Raw genomic sequence first — 22,323 nt, forward strand, 5'->3', positions numbered from 1 at the left:
ATTTATACACCAGCAGCAGAACTTTAAAGTCTGTTCTGAGGCTGAACTGGGAGCCAGTGTAAAGATTTTAAAACTGGACTAATGTGCTCTGACCTCTTTCTTCCGGTTAAGCTGATATGGACACAGCCTATGGTTTTTTGCAGTGATGCGCCAATTGGGATTATATCACGTGCCCATTTTAAAGATGCCTTTATTTTAATTATAGATGTATAAAGAATAGAACTGTTTCTGTTAAAGATAAACAACTGAATGTTCAAAGTAGATTCAAATAATCTATTAAGGCGTATTTGTGGGGAACCACAAAAGGCCTATTTTGTAATATCTGAAGTTCCCACAGTCTTTCAATGTATGACTGTATGTTTGACTCTAGATGAAATCATTCTATTCACAGTGTAAAAGGACATATTAGGAATAGTAGTAGATTCCATGGTGTTCTAAAATCTAATAAACAAAGGTGTATCAGATCCCATTGCACACACTGATGAGTAAAATGTATCCTTGATGGGATGCAGGTTCTTAAATGTACTGTAGAACCATTGGTGTGTTTGTGTGTCCCTGGGCTGTAGATGCTGTGCTGGAGCTGAGTAAAGAGCACAGAGAATGTGCTGAACCCATCACAGACGACAGCACCGTCCTGCACAAGTTCTTCTATAAGCTGGAGTACCTGCTCCAGGTTTGTTACCATGTCTCTATCTTGTATCCTGTGGAGGACATCAATGCGGTCATTGTAGGAACTCAGAAGAAAGTGTACTAAGGTGTTAAAACTTGGACAAAAACCACTGATCTTTCAGCTTTGAGGCTGTTGTGCTCATATTTGCCAAATTAGCGAATTCATCCAGGACTTTTATCAGCTAAGGGCCCAGGTTTTGATCTCTGGGTGACTTACAATATTGCCTTCTTTTTTTGTTCCTGATTAAACGGGGGTTAAAAATCTACAGAGAACTACAGACGAACGTTTGCCTTTAAAACCTTTAAAATTAAAGACACCTTGATGGACAAAACGATGAACTCTCCTTATTCTTTCAGCAATCACTGTTTTTACACTTCACACTTTTAATTCACACTTTTACGATGTAAATTTCACATGCGTAACGTATTCTTTTCTCCAGTTTGACCAGAAGGAAAAGGCGACCTTCCTTGGCCAGAGAAAAGACTACTGGGATTACTTTTGTGATTGCCTGATTAAGATCAAGGGCGCTAACGATGGCATCCGCTTTGTTAAGTCCATTCCTGAGGTAATCCCACACACACACGCACACACACAGAAACACGCACACACAGAGAATGACCAGTGTGTACCCATGTGGCTAATCCCGGGCTCAGTCAGAATTACTTACAGCTTCCTGTTTGCAGCTTCACTTTGTGTCCTGACAATTCTCCGTCGTGAGTACTGGTATGTTTGACTTTTATCGTCTACACACTTATGGCTAAACACCTTCAGTCTGTATTAGCTGTTCGGTCATAGAACATAAATGTTACTTATTTTTGTCCAATTTTGTGCTATTTCTTACTATTTATTTGATCTTATTGACTTGAGTTACTGTGTTATGTGTGCGCGTGATCTGATGCACACAGTCATTAAAACAACTGTTTTTCCCTCGTCCCTCTCCTGCTGGAAAATGAAAAAGGTGTTATAGTATGTTATGTTGTGCTGGAAAAACTCAGAAATGCAAAGCTGTTATCTGAACTATGTTTTCATTGTACGGTGTTCAGAAAAGCATTTAGCAGATTCCAGCATGTTGATCACATCAAGCGCTCATACCAGCCCGTGTTACGGCTCGAATAGCGATCATGTCATTTTGCGACGGATGATAACAACAGATGTCTTATAAACTAAATGATCACATAGTTGTCATCTGAAGTTTGGTTCTATCGTATTTTGTTGGATAAGTGGTTCAAATTAATAATGCACCGAAATGAAAATTTGAGGCCGAATAAAATATAAACGCTTGGCCGAATACCGAATATCAAATGCGGTTGTTAAGTTATTCACAATTTTTTTTTTAAATAGTGCATAAATAGCCTAGAATACATTTTTAGACATGTTTTTTTGTAAAGAAAGTAAATGTTTATTGAATATTATTAAATTTTTTTAAATATTCCAGTAGCCTTTGCTTTTCTTAAAAAGCACAACAAAGTTTTTCATTTATATTAGCCCTTCAAATAAAACAAAACATGTATTCCAAAAAAAGACTAAAGTGCATTAAAGGGGAGGTATGAGGAAAAAAATCACTTCATAATGGTTTTGCTACAGTGATTTACATCCCTTTAGCCTCATTCCGAGGGACAAAGTTAATAATGTTCTGTTTCCTCCATCCCTTGTTATTCCACATTATTTAAAAAGTCAGCTCCAAACGGGACAGAGGGATTTTGCCCACGTTGGTAGGTGACGTCAGATTTCCGAAATAAAATTAGAATTCAATTTTATTTTGCCCCCTTTTTTTTAATATTGCAAAATTTCATGCCACAACATTGCGTTAAATTCCTAATGATCTGTGCTCATACTGAAATGCCTGATGGGTAATTTTATGCGTGTCTACAGCTGAAAACTTCTCTTGGGAAAGGACGGGCCTTCGTCCGTTACTCATTGGTCCACCAGCGGCTGGCGGACACACTCCAGCAGTGCCTGATCAATCAGAAAGTCACAAGGTTGGAGGACGAACACGGAAACACACACACACACACACACACACACACACACACTGTACCCCAGAGTTCTTCAGAAGTTGTTGGGTTGTATGTTGTGTTTCATATCAGTGATCTGTGGCTGTGAGCTACAATAGGAACAGGGGTCTGAGTCTCTCACTTCCAGGTTTCTGTTGTATTTCTGTTTTGTAAGCTACAACAACACAAATATCCCAAAGGGAAGCTTACACGGGATTAATTTAACCCTGAACAGTCACAGGCTGGTTGAGGTATGAGGGTTCATGAGTAGAGCGAAGTAATCATTGCTTTGTTCTCACAGCAGAACACAATGATGATCCCTGTAACACCAGCCTGTCCCAATAAAGGGTTAGGATCTCGTTTCCGCTTCATGAAAACAAAGAACAAAGTGTTCTCACATACGTCATATTGGTCAGAAATGTGATCTGTGAAGCGTGTGTGCATCTGTGTCTAACAGTGATGAGAAGTGAATAAGGAGGAACAGGTTGGTAGCAAAGCACGTGAATCTAGACTGTGAAGTCGGTCCAAGAACCTGTCCCGAAATAAGCCACGCTACAAAATTCACTCACACGTGCTGTCCCTTAGAGCTGGGATTCTCAACCTTGGGGTCAGTAGGACCCTATTTGGGGTTAAGAGACACTGAGACGGGGTCGGCAGATGCTTTAAAAAAAAACTAGAAATATATATTTTTTAACAATTTGAGCCAATTTTTCCATATTTTTTTTTTTTTACCTTATTCTGAAACTACACAAAACTTGTAACTTGTAATATTTTAACCTATTTTCATCACTTTTTCTTGCCATATTTTTTGCTCCTTTTAATGGATTTCTGCTACTCTAATTACTTACTCTAATTTCTGCCAGTTCTCCATCAAATTTCAATGCTTTTTCTGCACATTTTTCCACTTTCAAGACATTTTTGGCACGTATATGAACCCTTTCCCCCACTTTTTCCACCTAATGTCTCATACGTTGACCCATTATTGTCACTTTTAACCTCTTTTCACCATGCTTATTTTTGCCAATTTAATCACATTCTGCCCACGTTCTGCCCAGTTTAAACTAATTGTTCCTACTTTTTAAATTACATCACCCCAACCCCCCTTCCCCCATTTCTGCCACTTTTAACCAAATAATTACACTTTGAAGCCTTTTTACCACTTTTTTTGTCCGTTTTTGTCCCTCTCTAATTTGCAACTTTTAACCAATTTCTGTGGTTTTTAAAATCCCATTTCACCACCTTTTCCATCATTTTTGATCACTTTTAAGTTACCATTTTATTTCTGATTAAAATAAGGATTTACATGTTAAGATGACTATATATAGTATATGTGGCCCAAACAAGTTAACAGTGGATATTATTCAGATAAATAAATACATGTAATTATCACAGACAATAATAGACAATATCATTTTGCTGACTTTACGGATGGGTCCCAAAACCACCTTCAGATACAGTGGCGGTTTCTGGCACCTTTATTTTGGGGGTCGTGGGCTGAGGTTGAGAACCACTGCCTTAGAGGGACACAGAAAACAAGGTTGTGAATGAGGATGACAGTGATGTGGCACATGTTTTCAGGGTGAAACCATAGAGTTGTGGAGGGAACGAGAGAGACAGTTAGTGTTAATTTTGATTGTTTTATCACTGTTTAATGTTAATCATTATAGAAGAAGCAGGATTTAGCAGCGTGACACCATGTGTGTGTTTTTCCATCCAGTGACTGGTATTACGCCCGCAGCCCTTTCCTCAAAGCTCACCACACTGCTGACATCATCAACCACCTTTACGAGCTCAACCAGATCCAGTTTGACGTGGCGGCCCGGGGTTACGATCTCGACGCCGACTGGCCAACATTTGCAAGGTACTGAAATCTATACAGTAAAGTTTGGAAGTGCAGTGATATATGAATTATCACATAGGTGTAAAGAGTGTTTTATTATTACTACGTGTATCACTGATCAGCTTGCACGCTCACAGGGGCTGTTCTGTAAGAATCAAGCTGCATAAAGGTGTGGAAAGCAGCTGGTTTGACAACGTGAGAGCTTAGTTTGTTGTTTCTCGATTCAGCGCCTGCGTTGAAACGTGTCAGACTGCAACATTTAGTCAACATTCAGTTCACGGATCAACCCACAAACGCAGCACTTGGTTAGAGTTACCCAACTCTTTGTCACCCGTCAGCTACAAAAACTTCCCACTGGGGAAAATCGGTACAATTTGATAAGTCATGTCCTCAGTTAATCATACAGAAATCGTCCCATCCATAGTTTCAACCAGAGATGCAGCTTTTATCAGGTGACAAAACTGAGGCTGTATCTGGTCCAAGGGCCACTTAATGTAGCGTTTAAAAAAATAAATAAAGGATTTACGTGTTTTTGCAGTCATTTTATGTATTTTTATTATTGTTCTATATTTTTGGAGGCAATTTGTTATATTTTTGTTGTCGTGTTGTAAACATTTTTCAAATATTGTGCATGTTTTTTTTAAGAAAAATAAACAAAATGACTGACACCCCTATAAACTAACTCCAACATTTCCCAAAACATTAAGGGCCCTATTCTCTCATCTGAACTTAGGCGTTTTTTTTGCGCGCCTGCAGTTACGTGCATTCTCTTCTTTTTGTGTGAAAATCCTGATTTTATAAATTTCTTACATTCCTGCATTCAGGAATGATCAACACATCAGCATCATATGTCATGACAACTTCACTTATTATTCACTCTGTAGTGGATCAAACTGTGGCTTTATGTTGGACATAGTATAAAAATATGAAAATAGTTGGACATCACTGTGGCAACGTAGATAGAAGTCTGCGTCTGTCAGAGTTTTAATTAATCGAGCAGCGGCAGCTGAGGCACAACTCGGGTGCGCACAGCTGCAGCTCCACGACTCACAACCCACCGTCTCTGCAGAAAAAAGAGTGGACGACACGGATAAAACATAATGCAATGTAACACATTTTGTCCCATCTCGAGCTGTTAAATGTGAACATATTAGAAACGCCGATGGTCAATCCTTTGGCATGGCTTGTTTGACTTCCACCACCCTCGTGACAGCGTTACTTTGGATAGATTATTTCTGGGAGTGTCTTCTGCAATATAATGAGTCCGTGTGGCTTAAAATGTAACTAAGCCCATAATTTTAGTGCAATATAATGTTTCGCCTTATTGGGGCGCTGCACTTCTTCCAGGTTTGGAAGCGAGGAAAAGAACTTACGCAGACGGGAGAATGTGCTTAAGGCCAGATTTGAATGGGAACGTCAACATATCAGAGACGCTCCACCCAGAGTGCGTAACTGGGATGAAGGCGCGCCATGACTGACTTAGGTACAGGGGGAGAATAGCACGCTGCCAAAAACAGCGCCGCTGCGCCGCTTTTTCGACTTACGCGCCTGGGAGAATAGCGCCCTAAATGCACAAAATGACTACACCTATATTATTCAAATTGACTCCCCAAAATGCAAAATGAGAGAAAAAGACTATAAGATGCAAAACCACAACATAAAACAAACACAAAAAGTCTCAAAAAACACACAAACCTTGAAGAAAAATATACAAAATGACAGAAAAATACACAAAATGACTCCAAAAACCAACAAAACAACTAGGGGTGTCCCGATCTGATATTAATATCAGATGTCGATCCAATATCAGCCAGAAAACGAAAATCAGATTTATTGGACTGCATCTAAAATCTTCAATATATATTATATTATATTTATTCAATTGTAGAATACTGTAGGTATTATGTTGAAGGTTAAAATATATGTAACTAATTGGTTAATAATAAATGGGTCAGTTTTTCTCATACCTACTATTGCTGACTATTGTTCTCTGTTTGAGTAACATCACTTGATCAAGTTAGATAGAATAAATAATCTTGAGGTCTGTTAAAATCTGAGGTTTTTGCAGGTGTTCATGAGTCTGATGGCAGTTGGGTAGAAGCTGTCACACAGCCTCACCGTTTTGCATGACAGGCTGCGGTAACTTCTGCCTGAGGGTAGGAGGGAGATCAGTCCAGGACAGGGGTGAGTGGGGTCCCAGCTGATTCTTGTTGCCCTCGACAGGCGGCGTTGTTTTGCCAGGTCCCCAACAGGTGGCAGTGTCCCCCCAATAATTTTTCCAGCTGACCTCACCGCCCTCCCCAGTGCCTTCCTGTCTGAGGCACTGCTGCTCTCATGCCACAGAGAGATGCTACTGGTTAGCACACTGCCTTTGTAGAAGGTGGTGAGAATTGATGGGCTGAGGTGTGCTCTCTTTAGCCTCCACAGGAAGTGCAGACGCCGGTTAGCCTTTTTGACAGTGGAGGAGGTGTGCAGCAACCAGGTGAGGTTGTTGGCTACGTGGACCCCCAGGAAGAGCGGGGTGTGCATTGGCCATTTCCTCCTGAAGTTGATCACAAGTTCTTTAGTTTTCTCCACATTCAGGAACAGGTTGTTACTGCTGCACCAGTCTGCAAAAACTTTCACCTCCTCTCTGTAGTGCTGCTCCTCGCCGTCCTGGATGAGGCCCACCACTGTTGTGTCGTCCGCATACTTAATGATGTGGTTTGTGTTGTACTTTGCACAACAATCGTGGGTCATCAGGGTGTAAAGTAGGGGGCTAAGAACACCTGCGGAGAGCCTGTGCTCAGCATTTTAGTGTTTGACCTGTTATTCCCTCCTTGTACAAATTGAGGCCTTTGAGTTAAGAAGTGCACTATCCATTTTTGCAGGGGAGTGTTCAGTCCAAGTGGGCCCAGTTTGTTGATCAGATGCTGTGGGATTATGGTATTAAAGGCCAAGCTAAAATCCACAAACAGCATCCGGACCATTGCGTTCTTATTTTCTAGGTGTTCCAGAGACAGGTGGAGTGCAGTGAATATGGCATCCTCGGTGGAGAGGTTTGGGCGATATGTAAATTGAAGTGGGTCTAGTGAAGGTGGTAAGATGGAGGTGATGTGAACATTGACCAGTCTTTTGAAGCACTTCATGATTATGGGTGTGAGTGCTACAGGGCGATAGTCATTTAAAGTTGTTATTGTGGGCTTTTTAGGAACCGGGATGATTTGAGGCTTTGTTGCAGAATGGCACAACAGCTTTTCTTTAAGGACATCTGTCAGTTGTTCTTCACACTCCTTGAGCACACACCTGGTATCTGGTCGGGACCTGCAGCTTTTCGTGGAATAATCCTCCTTAGGGTCCGCGAAACCTCAGTAATAAAAGTATGTATGATTTGTGCAGATATCGTATTGATACTGGTATCGACCAATACCAAAGGCTGCAATATCGGTATCGTATCGGATATGAAAAAGTTGTATCGGGACATCCCTAAAAACAACATAAGATACACAAAATGATTCCAAAATGCAAAGAATTAGATTTTTTTTTAAAATTACAGAAAAATACACAAAATGTTGGGAACGATATGGTTTGGTAAATATTTGTTCATCCAAGTAATACAAATATTTAATTAATGCTGTTTGGGGTTTCCACTATAAAAATCTACTTTTTTATACTCAAGTTTTATGTTTTCAAACGTGTTAATACAGAGTACTAAAATTAACCCAAACAAATTGAAGCTTAAACAGCTTTTAGGGTGAAAACAAATATAATCCAAAAGAACCACAAATACCATAAATCAGAGGGTAATGAGCTTCTTGTGATTAATTATTGAACCTTAAGAACTGTGTGAACTTATTTGTTGTGTTTTACTTCCTGTCTCTTCAAAGGCGAACGTTGGGAAGCGGCTCGTCTGCGTTCCTTTGGAAGCCTGCGAGTCGCTGCTCCAGCATCAACAGCCTGGTCAGCAACTACTCTCAGGTACACAGAAACACCTCATGTTTTAGCAACCTCTGCTAAAACGTCTCTATCAGCTGATCCGACCCTCCGGTTTGTTTCACCGCTCAGGTTCAGGAGTTCCTTCCCGTCTCAGACTTCAGTCACAGCCTCCTTGGTGAGCTGGGTGAGCTGGGCGAGGCGTCTCCATGCAGCGCTGCAGAGGATCTGCGCATTGAGCTCGACCAGTCCGAGCTACGACAGCAGGAGCTGCTGCTGCACGTGCAGGAGCTGGAGAAGGAGGCCTCCAAGCTGAGAGGCGTTGTCCAGGACCTCCGAGGCCGACTGTCAGCGCAGAGCGGCGTCGGTTCTGATCAAGAAGCTGAAGATGAGGAAAGGATAAATGTTAGCTTCAGAGATCCCATAAGCAGTGCGCTTCACGACAGACTTGCCGCTGCCGAGAGCAAAAATATGGAGCTGCTTGCGAAGCTGGATGAGGCCGGATGAAGGAAAAGGGGGAGAGCAAGCGGCCAGCTGCTACGACTCGGCCTGGAAGGTGGAGAAACTCCTGAAAAAGCTGAAAATGGCAGAGGAGGAGAAGTTGGAGGCCAAAAGAGAAGCAGAGGAGAAGGTGAGACAGTCTGAACGACTGTCGCAGGAGCTCAGGCTGCGCGAGGAGGAGCTCAGATGCAGCAGGGAGAAGGCTAGCTCAGGTGAAGCTGGAGCTCAGGACGAGCGCGCCGAGGGCCTGACGCGGCTGGAGGAGCTGCAGAGCGCCGTGGGACGCATTCAGGGAGCGCTGACTTCTAAAGGAGAAGGAAACGGGCAACTTAAGAGCTCAGCTTCATGGTCTGCAAGCGTCACTGGAATGCAGAGAGAGGACAGGCGGAGGATCTGAGGAGGAGACTGCAGGGGGAGAGAGAAGAGGAGGAGCAGCGCTGCAGCGAGGAACTGGAGAGCATCATCTTGAGCTGAAGAAAAGCCTGATACACAAAGACACGGAGATAATCTGCACACTCTGAGAGAATCAAACATTTAGAAGAGCAGCTGGAGAAGCATTTTAGCGCCCCAGGTTAACGATGATGAATCCCCAAAGCTTGTGAGGAACTCAGACGGCAGTGCAGCAGTCTGACAGACGCCAACACGGAGCTCCTCCAAGCGGTGAAGAAGAGCGAGGCCAGCATCAGAGAGCTGACGGAGAAGAACAGGACGGCTTTGTTAGAGCAGCTGGCCTCAGTGAGAGCGTCAGAGAAGCAGCTCAGAGGCAGAGTAGCAGTAGAGTCTGCCAAGCTGAGTGTGGACGAGCGAGAGAGAAGAAGCTTTTAGATGAAAACCTACACTGGAGGAAGTGGTCCAGAAGGCAGCCTCCAAAAAGAAGAGAACTTGATGCTCGATTAAAAAGCCTACAGCACGAGAATGAGCAGCTTTTGGACAGTCAGGCCGTACTGAAGAAACAAGTCGTCACAACTCAACAGGAGCTGGACATGCTCACCGCCAAATCCCAAAAGATGATGAAGAACCAAATGGAGCTGCTGGAGAAGCTGCAGGAAACAGAGGCGAGTCTCCAGGAGCAGACAGAGAGATGTGAGGAGCTGAAGAAGAGAGCGGGAGACGCTCACGACGAGAAAGGAGCGGCCGAGAACAACGAGAAGAGTCCATCAGCGGAAACCAAAGAGGCACCGCTGAAGCTGGTGATGGCCGAGGCTCAGCTGGAGCTCAACCTGAGGGAGGCGAGCAGGTTGAGAGAGGAGGTGGTGCAGCTCCACGCTCAGCTGCTCACATCCGCCGAGGAGAGGATCAGAGTTCAGGCTCTACAGGAAGTGACCGAGGCCTCGAGGGAGGACCTCCGCGTGTTAGTGGAGCAGCTGAAGGCACAGGTGGAGGAGCTGAACCGCCGGCACGTGGACGAGATCCTTTGCTCGCGGGAGCGCGAGGACATTTTGATTCGCGAACGCGACTGCGAGGCACGTGCTCGGGTCGGCCTGGCCGCGGAAGTGACGGCCTGCACGGAGGAGTTGGAGTCTGTGAAGCTACGGTACGAAGCAGCGTGTGTGGAGAACGGCGAGCTGAGCGACGCCCTGCACAGAGCCAACACCGAGACGGCCGAGCTGGGTGTGCACGTGTGTATGCTGACGGCTGAGAACGAGGAGGCGCGGCTTCGCTGGGAGGGTCTGAGTGGGCGTCTACAGGAGCTGGAAGAGGAGGCCACTCAGGAGGCAGAGAGGCTGCACTTGCGCATGGAGAGCCTGCACGAGGAGAACCAGGAGCTCCAGCAACATCTCAGAGACGAGGAGGAGGAGACTAAATCAAGAAAAAGAGATGAGCTGAGCGACACGCAGCAGAGAGCAAAGGACGAGGAACTGCAGGTCAGAATGAACTAAACTAGATATATCTACTGACACAAGTCCTAAGTCTTTTCCACATACTTTGTCCTTATTCTTGAGGTGGAAAGAAGAACATAGTAGGGCTGGAAGATATGGCCTTTTCCACAACTGTAACTTTACCCCAAAACTATCAGTGTTTGCTCACAGGAACTGTTGATTTGGACGCAAGGTTTACAGAGCCAAATATTGATGGTTCATGGGGGAAACTTTGTTTAATGCAATTAAAGTTACAATACAATGATAAAAAACACCCTTCAGGTGACAACTATTCATTAAGGGTATAGAGGAGGATTTTCCCGAAGTTTAGAAAAGAAACTCCATCTCCACTTTTTGAAACAATACACATGCGCAACACTCTACCTGCTTCCCAAGAGGGAATGCCTATTAAACGAGTGCGAGAGAGCGTGCACAAGCCCAATTTTCCACGTGCACAGCTCTGTTTACAAGTTGGTGTCGGCATCGCTCATACTCGCTTACTTACCCGGTGAGAACGATGAGCTTCAATAAATGGCTGGAACCATAGCTCATGAGACACATAAACACTGTAAATAAAGGTGTGTTCACACCGAACGCGACTGTAGCGACTGCAGTCACTTCAATCGCCCATGATGAGTCGCTTGAACATAGTGGCGCTTTTTGGTCACTCCATCACTTCATCGCTCCAATGACGTGATGACCAGGGAAGGAAGGTGTGTGTATGTGTGTGTGTGCTTGCGTGTGTGTTAAATTTTGCCCCGGTAAATTCAAGAGGTCCTGGCTGCAGACCTCCGCTGCAGCCGTCTCACTGTAGTGGGAGGGAGGGGCTGCTTCCTCAGCTCTACAGACAGTGATGGCCATGGGAGTCGTCTCTTTTTGTCGCTTAAGAAGTTCATATTTTTCAACTTTGAGTGACTCGGTCTTGCTTGACTGTGATCCACCTGGAATTGGAAGCCAAAGTTACATCCTCCAAAATACCTTTAATTTATAGATTTGGCAATATTATTCACTTTAGTTTGTAGTGCTGTTAGAAACCAGTCACAAGATCAAATGTTTACTGATTGAACCGTAACACCAACACGTAAAACTGCTCAATCCACTCAAAGTTCAACTTTTTATTGGCCAAAATGTACAATCATTCCTGGCTGAGAATTACTTGAATATGACTTTTCCAACACTGCACAAGAAGTGCGTTTACTAAGCAGCCTCAATAACCACAGATTCACCAACAGAACTTTGGTTAGAGAGTGAAACAAAGGAAGCATTCACTAACTGCCTGTTCTGTCGGGGTTGTGGGCATTTGAGCACGACCTGGATGAGTTTCCAGTCCTTTAATCTTACGATTGGGCCAGAAACTGGTTTGGTAGTCTGAGACTACATTAAAACCATATCTGTCTTAATCTGTCCATGATCGACCTTTTTCTGCAGGTTGTGACTCAGGAGCTGGAGGAAGTGAGACTGCAGCTGAGCACGGAGCAGGAGACCGCTAAGCGTGTGGGGGACACACTGAGACAGCTCCAGGTGAGACCACCTGCGTCCTAAAGACACTGAGACACACAGACAGAGTTAAAGATCTATTTTCATTTAAAATGTGCAAGAATTACCTTTAAAGAAAAAGAAATGAGACTAGATGGTTCTATGCATCATATATCTGTAGTGTGTGGTAGCCAGTGTTGTTGTTTACATCAGTCCTGTGTTTAGTTGTATTAACAGTGCTGTGGACTTGGTATGGATTGTGGTGCTGATGCACAAATAAGGACCATTTACAACTTTTCTGATGGCAGATGATGCAATGTTTATTTCTTGATATTTGAACTAGAAACCGATTTTCAAAACGTGTTTTTGCAAAAGGTTTTTCATAAACAAATGAGCAAGTAAATAGATTTATGATCTGTAAGGTTATAAGGTCTGACAAATGTTCACCTTATCATTGACAAGTGCATTAGTTAATGACTAGCACCTCCCTTCCGTTCCTATTCAAAGATTTAGCCACTTTAGATCTGTCGTCTCACACTCACAGGCTACATCTGATCTATGGTCGGGGTGGGAACCTCTGGGTACCTCACGATACGATACGCGATACAAAGCTCACGATAATGATTATTTTGCGATATGATGATACTGCGATTATTGATATATTGGTCAGAAATCAATCTGCAATAATCTATGACATAACAAGAAGAAAAAAAGATTAAGTGAAAAAACACAATTTTTATATTATATCTCTGAAAAACAATAAATTGAAAAAGTGTCCTATGAACAGTGACACTAGTATCTCCAATAATGCTTTCTGTAAACAAAAAATAGTATCTTTCTTATCAGTGACAGCGTTATAGTGCAATATTCCTGTAAACAAAATATTGGTTCCTTCAACAAACAGTAACAAAATTTCTGTGAAGACCTACCTGCACATTTTAGTAAAAAAACAGAAGGTTTAAAAAAAAAAAAAAAAAAAAAAAAAAAAACGAGCATATCTATAATCGATTTGTAACTTCACCTACAGACAATGGCCCTCATTAACCTTGTGTGAAAACAGGTGCAAATTTAACTGCATATTTGGTCGTACAACAGGACCAATCAACAAAACATTCATATTTAACCAATCACAGCGTACAAATGATCCGGTGTTAAATAAATCCGGTGACTGAGTTAGAAATGTTATCAAACTGTTACGCCCTCCTGTTTGGAAGGCCCCACCCACTGAGGTTCGAACAAGAAAGAAGCTTTTTTAAAGATGAAATCAGCATCCTCACATCTGAGGTGGAGCAAAACAAAGATGTTCTTTTTGACAGTGTGAAAACTGGAATTAAATAAACAAATTTAAATGCTCTGTAGAAGAGGGTCAGCTACTGAGCAGGTGACGTCTGGCCCCCCCGTATGCGCTGAGAACAGCTACACAGCAAAGATCCTGGAGACACACACACACACGGATATGACGTTTGTATCAGCCTCAGTCCGCACACATTAGGCAACAAATATCCTATTAAAATAAACGATCAAAACGTTTAGAAAAAGCCTTAAAAATGACTTTCAGCCTATTTCACTTATAATTCATCACATTACAGATTATTACAGCACATTTTTGAAAGTTTAGGAACTATTTACATTTAAAAAGCATGAATGAGGTCCTTTTTCGTCCGTACAGCCCCCAGAGATCTGTTGAGGAATTAGGACCTAATTCTGCAAGACAGAGGCACACACACACACACAGTCCCGTGTGTGTGTGTGTGTGTGTGTGTGTGTGTGTGCGTGTGCGTGTGCGTGTGCGCGCGCGCGCGCGCGTGCCCGCGCGTTGTTTTGTTAATCTGTTTTGCTCTGATCATGGCCTGCAATGGCTGCTCCTCAATGGTTCTGCTGCTGGGAGTGTCATTTTATATATTTTTTTTTTTTTTTCCTCATTTTGTGTATTTTTCTTTTTTTTTTTTGTGTGTCTTTATGAGGTTTTGGAGTAATTTTTTGTATTCCTGTTGTTTTTTTCTATTTGTAGTCTCTTTGGTGTATTTTGTTGTTGTTTTGTGTCCTCTTTTTGTTTTTTGTGCTTTTAAAAAAAAATAATTGTGTATTCATCTTGTGTTTCATGTAAAGCTGGAAACTGCAACACATTTTTATTCAGTCTTGTTAGTGACCGTGTCATATTCTGTCATATTGTGCATTCTACGTGGTTGGGTATCTGGATAGTTATCATGCAGCTTTCGTTTTCCTACCAAAGAGTACACATGAAGCTGATTCATGAACACGGTGCACGGTGTCTAGGATGCGAAACTTCATCTGTGCTCGTCATGTGTCAAGCTGCTGAGCTCCAGTTTGTGTTCCTGGCAAACCGAAGTAATCGTAATGTTACGGTCTGAAGGATAATTCCCAGAGTAGCAGGAATAATGTGTCGCTTTGCTGAACCGATTGCAGGCGGAGAATCAGAAATATCTCCAACAGATTGAAGAGATAAACATCCAGATGGCCGAGTATGAAAAGCTCCTCCAGCAGAAAGCTGATGAGTTAATCCATGTGAAAGAGAATTTATCAAGGTGAGAAACAGTATTCATCCTCACACGTCCTGGACCAGACCAAAGCTGTTTGATCCAGTTTGTAATCCTCTGCTTGTGTTTGTTTTTACGCCCCATCTGTGAATTTTAATGTGTACACATCTTCTCCCCTTCCTGAAAGTGAGTTCAGTGTAAAAACTTTTCAGACAGCCTCTGGATCTGTGTGTGTGTGTGTGTGTGTGTGTGTGTGTGTGTGTGTGTGTGTGTGTGTGTGTGTGTGTGTGTGTGCGCATGCGTGCGTGTGTGTGTGTTCTGTAGATCTGAGCAGGGTCTAGCTGTGGCTGAGAAGGCTCATCAGGAGCTGGCAGAGAATCTACGGAGAGTCACTCAGGACAAAAAGAGATTTGATATGAAGACGGCGGCTGAGCTCGATGACCTGTACCGAACTAAGATCAATTTAGAGGAGAGACTGGTGGAGCTCATCAGGTAGGAGTCCTCATCCACAAAAAGCTACACAGACTAAGACAACATGAGAGAAGAATAACAAGATGGAAGAATTCACTCAGATGGGTATTTGAAGAGATGAGAAAATAACTTATTCATTCTTCTTTTTACTTAGAATAGTATAATAAATAATATTAATTATAATAATAATAACTTTTATTTGAAAACGCTTTTCTGGAAACTCAAAGACACTTTTCAGGTTAAAACAACATGTATGAAGTCCCTAAAGTGACGTTTTAAAATATTTTGTCGAGTAACTATTTTTTACAGTTTAATGCGAGTGCTTTGAAGCCTAAATTTGATGTGAGGTTAAAAGAGGTAATTAAAGTTTGACACCTTAAGTTTTAATACCATCTAATTCAATGAAAAAATCATGCCGATAGTCGATACTCTCCCAACAAGATATATCTCATGAAACGGCAGCGCATGTGTTGGAAACACAGAAACATGGAGAAAATGACAACAACAACTCGGAACAGCTTCAGTGAGGAGCATCCACAAAGCCAATCCTTCTTTTTGTACCATTCACTGTAGAAAGTACAAAACATTTTCTGACTTTACCTTTGCTGAAGCTCTGGTAACTCAGGTGTTGGTCTCCCATTTTTTTAAAAGCTGTCGTTTTTCCTCAAAAAAAAGTTTCTCTATCATCTCTAGTGCTGTCATCCTGCCTGTAGTGTTATCCCGCACACTCGCTAGACAACGTAGCAGCAGCGGTCACATGGCATCGATTCACTAATGGACTGTGAACTTACGTATAGCATTTAGCATATGTGCGGCCTTTTGGACGCTCTTTACGCTGCCTTTGGACGTAAATGGTTGTCATCTTGGGGACCTGACTGCGCATACGCAAACACGTAAAAACATGCAATGGGAACTGAGGCAGAGGAGCCACGTGCCTTTGGGAGGGGGCGTGGCCTCCCTCTGCCTTACAGCGGAATGAGACTGTGCAGCTGTTCCAGGAAATAGCGCTGTTTAGTAATTTGGGCTATGAAACGCACAAAATGCGGACACTTTCAAACTTATAGATACTATAGGCTATTGGAAATGGAAAAATAAATAATTTATACTTATATTATAATTAAAACAAATAATCAAAATATCAATTCACCCTTGGGTAGGCACTGCCTACCTTGTCTACCCTGACAGCACGTCACTGGTACCGGTGTAGATAGGTGTTGTGACGAATTCCCTGGCTCTGACTGGCTCCGCGTAAATGAGGAAAATACATTCACAGAAATCCTATTACAATGAACTGCTACACAGTATCGATGCATCATTAAGAATACTTCATTGTAAATGATAATGTGTGGAGCATTGACCATTTTGACCATTCTGGCAAACGGGAAACTTAACACTGTCTTCAGGGGCGTGCTAACTAAATCCTGCTCCTCGACTCGGCACATCTCCAAAAATAAAGCTCTGAGGGGGTTTGAACACTGAAAACTGTGTCAAATTATATCACAAAATGATGAACGGCTGCGCTGAGGCGTCCTGTTGCTGACGTCATTTCCAGCTTCTCCTTCAAGCGCAGCCTCGTTTGCCAAGTTTCGACTTTAGCGTTTCGAACTTTGGATTTATATCATAAACGCATCCACGCAATGAGAAATGATACATTTCAATCAATTATATGAATTTGGTCTCGAATATTGACATAAACGTGAATTTTGGTGTCATATAGGAGCTTAAAGGTTTTACGTGAGCACTTAAAAGTTTTACACAAGCATTTAAACATTTGTTGAATGTTTTACGCATGCATGTAAAAATTGTACTTGAGCACTTAAAAGCTTTACGAGAGCGCTTAAAAGTGTTAAGCAAGAGCGTTACACGGAACGTCAGATTCTGTGCCCACAGGGGGCGACATTTCACCAAATTAATGTGGACATTGGCCAAAAAGTGAGAACTTGAAACTCGCCTGAAATTGTTTTCGTGTACACCTAAAAAACGTTTACAAGCACGTAAATGTTTTACACACTTACATAGAACTTTTACGTGCTTGTGCTTTTGTGGTTGTAGCGCGCATGACATGCTCATGCAAAACTTGTATGCACAAGAGCAGAACTTAATGTAATACTTTCGATTGTTTCACGGTAGCGCGTGAAACTTCAATGCTCGCTTAGAACTTTTACGTGAAAATGTAAAAGTTGTACGCTAGCACATAAAACATATGCAATTTGGCATTTGTGTGTAGCATTAGAGTTTTTGGGGTAATCCAGGTGAGAAGAAGTTAAGGCGTGCCTTGGTAGGTTTACCTGTATGAAACGTTGTGTGGCAGATGACGTTCAGCGTGTGAGACCTCCTGGTTTATTATTATGGGCTGCAGGGAAAAAGACGTTCTGTGGCAGAAGTCCGACGCCCTGGAGTTTGAGCAGAAACTGCGCGAGCAAGAGACGGAGAGAGACGTCAACTACTGCCTGGGCTGTCACTCCCAGTTCAGCTGGTGGCTACGCAAGTACTCATGCAGGTGGGACACATTAAAGGAACCTCAGCAGAGACCACAAACATGTACTGTAACTGATCTGAAGGCCACATTATCAACATTCATGTCAGCATTTAGAATAATGACCAACCTGATCTTTCATACAGGAAGCAACAAATTAGTTTGTTTTTGTTTTGTGCATTTCTGTGTATTGTGGTGTATTTTTTAAAAGTAATTTACCATGCTTTTGTTTTATTTTATGTCTTTTGGTCATTCATTTGTGTTTTTGTATAACTCTTCTGATGCTTTGTGATTTTTTGTTTTTTGTCTTTTCTGTTGTTATTTTGCGTATTTTCTTGTTTCCTTGTGTATTTTTCAGTTGTTTAGTGTATTTTTCAGGTGCTTTGTATATTTTTCTGTTGTTCAGTGTATTTTTCTGTTGTCTAATGTATTTTTTTAAGTCATTTTGTGCATAATTGTTATTATTTTGTGTATTTCATGCTTTCCCTACAGATTATTTCAGTTTCAGTTCAGTTTATTTCAATAGGGGACAGTGCAATTTAATAAAACACATGATTAAACATGAGTAAAAAAGCCAGAAATATCCAAGGAGGCTATTTTTCATCTGTGGTCCCCTGGCCATGATGTTAAAAAAGCAAATAAAAGACATTCAAATACATTAACATGACAAACATATATGATAGAAAAAACAAATCGAGACAACAGTTACAATAAGTTGACACATTAAGGGGAAAAAAAAAACACTATTTACAGGATAAACAAAGCATACAAACATGACAGCTCACAGTTAATGATGGCAGGTGTAGGTGTTCACCAGCCATCCCCTCAGGTGGTTTGAAAAAGCCCTGTATGTGCTCTGCTGTTTAACAGTCTCTGGTCGTGAGTTCCACTCTTTGGCTCCTCAAACGGACCAGGCGGACTGACTGAAGGTGCTCTCATGCAGAGGGATCACACAGTCACCTCTAGTGACTCGCTCACTACTGTTCCTTTGACTAATGAGACCTGCAAGGGGGACAGGAGCCAAACTATGTGTTGCTTTTTACATCAAGCACAGATTTGCTAATTTGTGAAGATCTGGCCAACTTAAAAAACAGTACTTTTCCAGAATCAAGCAGTGATGGTAAATTATTTTGGTTTTTTGTCCATTACTTTGTCTCATCTGTCCTTCTGTCCGTCTGTGTCTTCAGACTGTGCGGGCGTCCTTTCTGCTATTACTGCTGCAGCAACACCGTGAGCACCCAGCAGGGCGGCAGCAGAGAGCGCTGCTGCAGTAACTGCTACGAGCAGCACAGCGCGGTGGTGGAGCGCCACCCGCAGGAGGAAGAGGAGGCAAACAACAGTGCACTCGTGACGCCATTCAGCCGCCTGCTGCAGGCCGGCCGAGCCGTGACGGGCTTTTCAGGTCAGAGGCACAAAGCGGCACAAAAAGTGGACTAAATGTGTAAAATTTGAAAAGAATAAAATGTCAGTTAAATCCAGATAATCAGGTAATAAAAATAAAATTAAAAAAGTCTTAAAATGTATAAATTTTTAAACTGAAAAATTTGAAAGTAGATAAATAAATAAATAGTTAAAGACAAGCCTTTTTAATGTATTATGATATGTAACATAAGCCCAAGACCGTGACGATATTTAAAAACTAGTAATAGAAGCTTAATTTCTGTCCTGAAGCTCACAGGGAGACAACACAGTGACCCTCATGACTGCTGTAATGTGCCTTGTCAGCATTCAGTCAGTGTTGGAGTGACTGAAGGTTTGAGATAATCTAGACCAGGGGTTCTCAACTGGTCTCACCCTGAGACCCATATTTTGCCACGGTCATTAAATCGCCGCCCACTTTTTTTTTTTTTTTTAGAATTTTACCAACCTAATTCAGTTTTTCAAAAATAGCTATTGAAAACATACTGTATAATCTTATTTAAAACTTAAATCTATATATTTTCCTGTGCAACATGCATTTCACAGCATGCCTGTCAAATAAAAAGCTTCTTTCAAAATAGATATAGAATAAAGTACCCACCCAGTACAGGTCCGCGCCCCCTTTTGGGTCCCGACCCACAAGTTAAGAATCACTGCTCTAGACGACCAGAAAGAATTACAAAGGAAAGAAGAAAGAAATAATTTGTTTTGAAGGTAGAATCATCTTTAGTTATTTACTGCTACGCTTGTAATCAGTGAGAATGACAAATAAATAATAATAAATACAGGGGAATGTATAGACTCAAAGTTACAAACTGACCCTGGAATTCAGGTTCTGAACCTTTTCTTTTTAAAGGGTGCCTGACTGTAGTGAAAAGGAATAGCACAAAAAAGTGTTTAATATACTAACAGTAAACAAAATATGTGCACCTTTAAAAAAAAAAAAAAAAACACATTGAAAGGACTTTTTAGAAAGATTTTATACCTTGGGGCATAAACCATGGAGAGCCGCCATTTTGGTCAGGATATGACGCACTCTCCTTGATCTGCCTGGCCTGTCCTTTATAGAAATGGTGCATTGTGGGAGGTAGACATAACAGGTCTGTTTACATTGTGGGAAGTGTACTTTTAATGTGTTGTATACATATTTTGTTTGTTGGTAATACACTAAACATATTTTTGTTATATGCATTTCAAACTCATTCTTACATTCTTTAATTGTGTTATTATTTTATTACATTTGTTCTTATGTTCTTTTATTTATTCACTTTTATACCATCTTTCTGGATTTTGCTTTACCTTGAAATTTTTGATGTTGAATCTAATGTTATTGCTGCTAATTGTGCCATGGCATTGAAGCTTCTTCTCCGCTGAGTGGTTTGGGAACTGGGACCAGTATGACCTGATGCTGGAGTAAAGCCTCCAGGGTCACCTCTGACTCTAATTGTGCAGGAGCAGAGGACGGGCGGGACGACGGAGTGTTTGACATCATCACTGAGGAGGAGCTGTTTGGGGTCCACGACACAGACGGGCTGTCCCTCACCACAGACTGCTCTCTCACTAATGGACAGCAGGGGGCAGCACAGCTGTAAGTTTCCCACAGGCAGCTACTGACGTCCAATTAATCAGGAATAATAACAGGTGGCAACAGTGAGCACTAAAATGTACAGTGGTGAGTAAAGATTCATTGGTTCTGTGATTGTATCTGCAAAACAAAAATTAGAATGAGAACAGAGTGCTGCTACATAGGAGCAGAACAAGTGCATCGTGGGAGAAAATCAAATGTACGTTTGCATCTTGCATGAAGCTTCTGCCCTCTGCTGCCAGGTACAGCTGATGATTTCCCCCTGAAACCATCAAAATACCTTGAAAAAAGACATTGGTCTCAGCACCCACACACACACAAAAACCGAAAATACAAAAGACGACCTAAAACAAACAAAATGACTCCTTAAATACACAAAATGACAGAAAAATACACAAAACAACAATGAAGTTACACAAGTGAGATGAAACGTAGCGTTCTCCTGTGCCATTTATACAATCCAACATCTGTCCACATATTTACTTAACACACTAGGGCTGTGTTCAAAATGGCACTCTGTATTATGTACAACAAACTCAATGATTATACAGTATACTGTCTACTATAGTGTTCAAATGGGGGTACATGAACTCAGGGGTACGCAATGGCACTACAGTTGGTACTTAAGAGAAAGAGAGGAAAATGAAAGGATGAATATCATAATCACACTGAATAGTACCAGCAACTCACAAAAACACACAAACTAAGAGAAAAACATACTGAATAATAAAAATAACAAACAACAAAATACACAAAATAACACCAACAACGCACACACTAAGAGAGAAAAGTACTTACCATTACCAGCAACGCAAAAAACGACAACAAAGGCACAATAAATGAGGAAAAAACACAAGATCACTACATCAGGAGGGAGATGACCGTAAATGATAAAAACCATAGAAATGATTATATTCAGGAGGCACTGAATACTGTTTTATTCTGCTTTATTTACAAAACCATATTATTTAAAATGTGTGTTATCGTGTCATTCATTCCATCATTATGCAGTTGTTTTTTCACAGAATTCTGAGCAAAATGCAGTCGTCGGACATAAGGGGGTACTTGCGTTCATAAGTAAGAGAAAGGGGGTGCTTCAACTAAAAAAGTGTGAGAACCACTGGTCTGTTACAGTACATACTCTAAGTATGGTTAGGAGGATAATGATGATGACCGTTCACACTGAAGTATACTTTGAAGTTTCCGAAGATGCATTTCCAACCTACGACGACAAAAACCTGAAGCACACTGGGGCTAAATATCTCCGCTGATTCGGTTTATACAGAAAACACATTTCAGGAGATTGTGCTACTGACAAAACTTCGGGTTAACTTCAAAACAAGAGCCCTTTTTACAAAAGGTTTAACAAATTAATGGAAGACAAGAAGAGACGCTTTTTTTTAAAAATGAGGCTGTTTGATTTTTAGCTTGAAGCCAGTCCCAGGACCATTCTACATTCCGCTCACAATGCATCATGGGGCGGTTAAGTATGACTAGTGTGCCTACTGAGCATACTTCAGAAATGTCCCGATATAGTATACATCCAGGTATTTTCTCGTGTACTCAATCTTTCCATACTATCTAATGTGAACGCACTACATGCTCATTTTGATGTCAGACTT

General features: G+C 41.7%; 1 pseudogene; it reads left to right on the forward strand.

The window, feature by feature from the left end:
• The window catches only part of LOC114479185 (FYVE and coiled-coil domain-containing protein 1-like), a 33,687-nt pseudogene that overhangs the window by 1,435 nt on the left and 9,929 nt on the right, over window positions 1–22,323 (forward strand).

The sequence above is a fragment of the Gouania willdenowi genome, chromosome 17 (genome assembly GCF_900634775.1).
Source record: "Gouania willdenowi chromosome 17, fGouWil2.1, whole genome shotgun sequence".
Taxonomy (NCBI): Eukaryota; Metazoa; Chordata; class Actinopteri; order Blenniiformes; family Gobiesocidae; genus Gouania; species Gouania willdenowi.